This window comes from Hibiscus syriacus, unplaced genomic scaffold, assembly GCF_006381635.1.
Source record: "Hibiscus syriacus cultivar Baekdansim isolate YM2019G1 unplaced genomic scaffold, ASM638163v2 tig00110597_pilon, whole genome shotgun sequence".
Lineage (NCBI taxonomy): Eukaryota > Viridiplantae > Streptophyta > Magnoliopsida > Malvales > Malvaceae > Hibiscus > Hibiscus syriacus.
In genome coordinates, this window is record NW_024062795.1 from 6,878,261 (window position 1) to 6,885,480 (window position 7,220).

Sequence of the window (7,220 nt, forward strand, 5' to 3'; positions counted from 1 at the left end):
AAATGACCAACAAATTCACAATGCGATCTCGAATTCGCAACGCGAACTCCAATTTCGCAACTCAGTTTCCAAATTTGCAACACTGAATTTTAAATTCGCAACTCGATTTCTGAATTCGCAACGCGAATTTTGTTGTATCAACTCGATTTTCGAATTCGCAACACAAATTTTAATTTCTAGTTTCGCAACACAAATGTTTTGGGTATATAACTACGCAGCAGCAACAACTCATAACCTAAATCCCTAAATCGCAACTCCTTCCATCTCCATCTATCACTCTTTTCGGCAACATCCGTTCCTATATCCAACGACATCCTTCCCCATCTCTAATTTTTTTTACATAATTTTATTTCTATATAATTTTTCAATGATTTCTCTCCCAAATTATCAACTATAAACTTAATAAAGGTATGTTTTTCTCTAAGTTAGTGATGATATGTAGTTTATAGCTCATTTGTTTAGTAAATTAATTTACAATTTGTAGAATGAAATCATCTAATGTTGATCATGTTTGGATAGATTTGTGTTTTGGAGGGTCATGAGAGAATGTTCATGATATTTTACAATATATGCATTTACCCATGAATCTTCAACTAAAATTGTCATTAAAAAAGTTAACTTATGAAACTCTAATGTTACGTGTTGCAAAGAAATTGAATTTAGAGCCTCTAAGTGGATTTAGGCTATCTTATCAGAGAAAAGGTAAAGTTTATTTGTTAACCGACAATGAAGATGTTGAACGATTCATTGCTTACATTAGTGTTTCGCAAGAAGATGATGTTACATTGTATGTTGTTGAACCTAGAAGTAATGAAGTTGGGTCAGTAGCGGGTAGTAATCAACTAAGTTCTTCAACCCCGGTTTATGGTGCTCACAATGTACAACGTTGTTATCAACCTCAAAATTTAATAGTTCCACCACAATTGCATCACCAAGAAAATTTTGTTTCACCACATTTCCAATACCAAACACAATCTCAAAACCAGCAACCTTTTCCTAATCCAAATCCCAATCAACTTTCAGCACCAAATTCTGGTTTTCGTATTAACCAGTTAGACGATTATGAGCCAACAGAAAAAATTGTGAGTACTAGTCAGTATTCGAAATTTGATCTTGGTCAAACCCGAACTTTGATGTTGGTCAATACTCTGATTTTGATGATGTTTCAGAAGAAGAAACAGACCCTGCGTGTAATGATTTTGATAATTGGTCAATACCCGAATTTTGATGATGAAACAACCATTGCCGAGGAAGATGTTGTTGATAATAACGAGGAGAAAGTTACGACTGTGAATGAACATGTTGAACATCCATTATGTAATTCATATAACCCTGAAGAAGAAAAAGAAGAAGAAAAAGTCCCCGAAGAAAAGAAAAAGAAGAAAATGCCACGGGAGTATAACTGAAATATGCCAGAATTACTTCAGATACCGGAAGAAGAGTTGGTAAAGATAGCAGTTGATTTTTACATAAAAGTTATTCGTATCAAGAAAGATGATTGTTTTGATACAAAGGAAGACTTGAAGATAGCTTTGTATACGAAATGTGTGGAAGATGGCTATCAACTAAAAGTTAACAAATCAAGCAAAGATCGTTTCGAAACAAAGTGTATGTTTGACAAAAACTGTACGTGGCGTATGATTGCAAAGAGGATAAAAGATTGCAAAATGTTTCAAGTTAGGACTTTTATTGATAAACATACATGTTCAAGAACCCAAGTTTTTCCTCACCATAGACAGGCAAACAAAAAGGTGTTGGGTGGTTTTCTGGCTGAGTTAATGTTTTTGAATGGCAGGGTATATCGGGGACATGAAATTATGACTGACATGTATGCTCGGTTCAAGATTAGTATCTCATATTCTCAAGCTTGGAGAGCCAAATGTCATGCCTTGGAATTGTTGAGGGGGTCTCCAGAAGTATCGTTTGCCCAACTGTCGACTTATTGTCACAATTTAAAGCTGAAAAATCCTGGGTCGATAACTCATATCAAAACAGATAGAGATGGATGCTTTGAGTTGCTGTTTATCGCCATTGGTGCTGCGGTTAGTAAATCAATAAAATTTTGTTGACTAATTTTTGTTAGTTACATGCATTTCACATTTAAATGATTATGTCTTGTGTATATTATTTTGTAGATTCGTTCATTAATTACTTGCATGCGCCCAGTTATTATAGTTGACGGAGCATATTTGAAAGGTCGATACCTTGGAGTAAACTTATTAGCAGTAGCCATGGATGCTAACAATGGGATACTGCCAATATCTTACGGGGTTAGCAAATCTGAAACCTCTGATTCATGGACATGGTTTATGGGGCATCTTAGGGATTGCATAGGTCCTATTGAACATCTGACAATCATATCCGATAGGGCAAACTCAATTGACAACGCTGTTAGAAGGTGTTTCCCAGATGTTTTTCATGGACTTTGTGGTGTTAATTTGTACAGAAATAAAAAATCACAAATGGACATACTGGAAGGTTGTAAAAGCTTATCAGGAAGTGGATTTTAATAATCATATAAATTGTTTAAGACGTGTTTTGCCTCAATGTGCTCAAACACTAGAAGATGTCAGGTTTGAAAGATGGTCAAGAGTACATCAACTTGGAGCAAGATATGGTTTCATGACGTCTAATAGTGTAGAATCAATCAACGCTCTAAGTCGTCATTCCCGGAAATTACCCATTACTATGTTAATAGAGTTTTTTCGAGCCTCTATTCAACAGTGGTACTACAAGAAAAGAAACCATGCAAGTATTATTTCTTTAAATTCGTAACTTATCATATATTTTACTGAGTATTATTTATTTAAATTTACAAGAACATTGGAATTTCGTGTTACACCATGGACTAAAAAAAAGATAACGAAACGTGTTGCGAAATCAACATCATGGAGAGTTGAACCATGTTCAAACACTTTGTTTAAAGTATTGGATAATAACTTAAATGAGCTTGTCGATCTAAATGCAAAGACGTGTAGTTGTATGAAATGGAAAACATCTGGTTATCCGTGTGGCCATGTTATAAAAGTTGCTCTTCATCTAAACCAAGATGATTCAAGCGCATACGCTATGGATTGCTACACTACAGAAGTATATCGACAGACTTATGTCGAGATTGTCTACCCTATTCCACATCCTTCTGAGTGAGACATACCAGATTACTTACAAACAGTTTTGCCACCAGTCATGGACAGCAGGCTACCTGGCCGACCAAAAAATCATGATCGTATACCGTCTAAGGGTGAAGAGAAGAGGATATCGACATGTAGTCGGTGCAAGGAAAGTGGTCATACAAGGTTGGCCTGTGGATCACCAGTGATATTACAATCATCTTTTCCTCTATCAGAATATGGATCATCATCAAAATCCAAAGCTCATATGGTGCCAAGAAAAAGGAAATCAAAATCGTAATCAAAATCAAAATCCCAATCACAACCGGCTTCACCTTTTAGGACTTATTAACTTAGGTGATTTTTAAATGCAAACGTTGTATTATGTGTATTTTATGTGTGAATGCATTCATTTCAGTTAGACATTCATTAGTAACTTGAGTTTGAACATTGCTATGATATGTTCAGTTGTTATCACTTATCATATTTTTTGTTACGATTGTTGCGAAATGTCAAATTCGCGTTGTGATTGTTGCGAAAGTCAAATTCGAAACACGAAATCGCAACGCGAAGTTGACTTTCGCGTTGCGAATTTGGCTTTCACGTTGCGAATTTGACTTTCGCGTTGCGAATTTAACTATCGCAACGCGAATTTGACTTTCGCAACCATGCGAATTTGAATTTCGCGTTGCGAAAGTGTACCTTCAACATGTCTTTTTTTCATTCAACATAATGCAGGTTGAAATTTAAAACAAAAAACAACTTTTACAAATCAATTAAACAAGCAAAAATAAGAATTATTTACACATCAATTAAACAAATCAACTTTTACAAATCAAATAAACAAGCAAAAAATAATTATTATTTCCTCATCAATTAAACAAATCAACTTTTACAAATACATCAATTTCACGCAGACAGTTGTTTATGCACAAATACATCAATTTCACGCAGCTCACTTCAGGATCAGGATTAACCTGCAGAAACCAAACATTTGCTCAAACAACACTTTCTACACATATAAAACCAACAAACTACAAATTATCTAGGTACTTAACCAAACATTTTCAAACCAACAAAGAGTATATATGTTAACAATACTTGCTCAAACTTACCAATTTGTGTTGTTTATGCGCACTTTCAGCACGCGGATGCAGGTAGGCAGCGTCTCGCATATATCGCTCTAGCCATAAAATACCGAAACCACAAGCCTACTGCACCTCTATCTCTATCTGTAGAGGTAGAAACTATTTACTTCCTGTCATCAAACGTTCCAAGCACATGCATACGAGAGGACCACAATCCCCTCTGGCTCCCTACGTTTGTTGTGACGCGGTCTCGTCTCTGATCATTGTAACTTTGAACTTCTTTGGCTTCTTGTTTCCAGAATTAGTCCAATAATCAATCGCATCCAAGTATTTAGCCAAATGAGCGCTCCATCCCTTACAAATAATATCTCTCAAATCAGACAATGATATGTAATTCAACATGCTGTCATATACCATTGTCTTCAGGGATGGGAGCTGAAGCTCGACGAGATGCCAATGATGACGTTTTAAAACAGGGATAAACACCTACAATCATAAATAATAATTCAATTGCGCACATCAAATTTTTATTTTTGAACACCTTTAAAATATTCAAAAATAAATACTAACCTTATCGACCTCCCACCACGCAGGATAAAGTTTAGCTTTTCCATTACCCAACACATATGAAGTGTCTCTCTGATTCTTCAAGTGAGCTACGTGAAAAGACGTCGGCATAATAGTCCATCGCGTATTTTTTATTTTCTTCAATTTCTTTATTATCAGAAGACGTGACACCCATGCATTAATATTCTGTTTTATAAAAAAAAATACACATATTAGTGAATTTCATAAATTTTAAAAAAATTAATCAAAATGCAATATAAGAAGAATATAAGACTTACCCTCCGTCGAAATAGCCATTCTCTTCAACCCCTAATAACACACCCCACCAAGACCGATCAAGAAATAAATGCATATCATCGTCGAGTTTTCATATGTCAGCGTAACACCCCTGGCTCCGCTCATGTAGATAAAAATCAACTGCGGTCTTAGCCCAAAGGGTATTATCCAAAATTGTGTCCGGTAGTGTTCTCCTCTCCACTTCAGATACCGGAATGGTACTGACCGGTAACTCATACGAAAGCCAACTCTCATCCATCATGTCGGGCACGTGAGGTGGTTTATCAATATGTCTACATATTATACCATGTGAATCGGGCTCTCGAACGGTGGGAGGGACCTCTTGAACGATGCAGGGGCCTCTTGAACGGTGAGATGGGTCTCTTGAAGGATGATAGGGGCCTCTTGAACGATAGGAGAGGCCTCTTGAACGATGACAAGTGCTTCGGGCTTCTTCTTACGGAGTCTTGGCACTATTGGGGTGAACGAAGACGTAATAGCACGTGCACGACGTCTGATGCGTGAACCCTGTCGTGCAAGAAAAACCTGACGTAAAGCATCTACCTTATCAGGCTGCTAAAAATAAATTAATACATAAATCAATAAATAAACAAATAAATAATGCCGAAAAAAGGTTATTTGCATTTTTAGTATAGTATTAAAGAAAGTTACCTCATTGCGTATAGTATGAACCTCATTCTGCAACGATGCAACAATCTCACGTAGAGCGGTTACCTCATCACGTAAAGTAGATACCTCACCACGTAAAGCACCATTGTCATCGCGTAAAACCTCTACCTCACCACGTAAAGACCGTACCTCATCACGCCATGAACCATTGTCTTCACGTAAAGTACCGACCTCCTCACGCAAAGCATTGACCTCATCACGTAACTCCCCTAACTCATCCCGTGGAGGTGGAGAACAGGGAGATAAATGTCATGGCATCTTTGTCGGTCGCCTATCATGAGGTGATGGTGGAGAAGAGGCTCGATGATGTGATTGAATAGGTGATGGCTCTCGTTGTGGAGGTGTATAATCGGCTCGATCATGTGATGGCTCTGGATGAGGTGATGGCTCTCGAAGTGGGGGATGCTCATCATCCATGCCATCAAAAAAACGCTTACTAGCTTGCCACCAATCAGTTGCAAGCTCAGCCTCTATGGGTGTCAGCCTTTGTAATAGATAGTTGGCCTCCTAACAATATAAAAGCTCAAACAAAGTTAAACGTATACTAGTAATAACTTGTTTATATATGGTAGTATTTGTGTTAACTTACATCATTCATCATTGTATATGGTAGTAACTCTTCCCAATCCAACAGTCGAATCCTCCTCTAGGAAATAACCCTAGGAATATCATTTGAATTTTTAATTGCATATGTCTGCATGCTGGGAAAAGCCTTAAATATCCAAATCTACAAACAATATAATACAAAAACATTAGTAATTGTTAAATAATTAATTATAATTTTGGAAACATTATATATAAATTATTACCTTAAAGGCTCAAATAAAGCCTTCCAAAGTGTATTTGGAACCATGGTCACGCAAACTTTTTCGGTCCTCAAAGGCAGACGACAACTTTTTCCAGGTAGCTTTCCATAGATATGAACCCCACGGAAACATGTTCCATGCATTTAGATCCTCTACCAATAATATTAGGTCCTCAGAAATAGGTTGTCTGACCTCTTTGCCTAAAAAGCCGACATGCAAAAGTAATAAATGGCATACTTGGACAACATCGAGGTCATCCATCTGAGTAAAATCATCTTTAACAAATAATCTCTTCAAGTCGTCGACGTGTAAACTCGGCTTCGCCTTTGCCAGCTCAGGAAAAACCCGAGATAACCATAATGGGCGAGCGATATAACTAGTGTATCGACCTACATCATCGTGTCCGAAACGTAGACCAATGATTAAGAAAAAATCATCCCGCCCAAAACAAGTATACGCCGGAGGAAAATGAAACCATATCTCTTCATCACCACGTTGTATCCTCTCGGGTAGATCGTTAGTCATGGTCTGAAGAAACAAATGGGTCAACATAGCATCTCCAGCCGGATGTTGTACTTTCAGCCATGTCCCGAAGCAAGTATCCTCAAACAATTTTCTTTGTACAGGTGTCAGCGTCGACGCAATTGTAGTGGCTAGGCTTAATTTATTCCTTAAGGTCAATG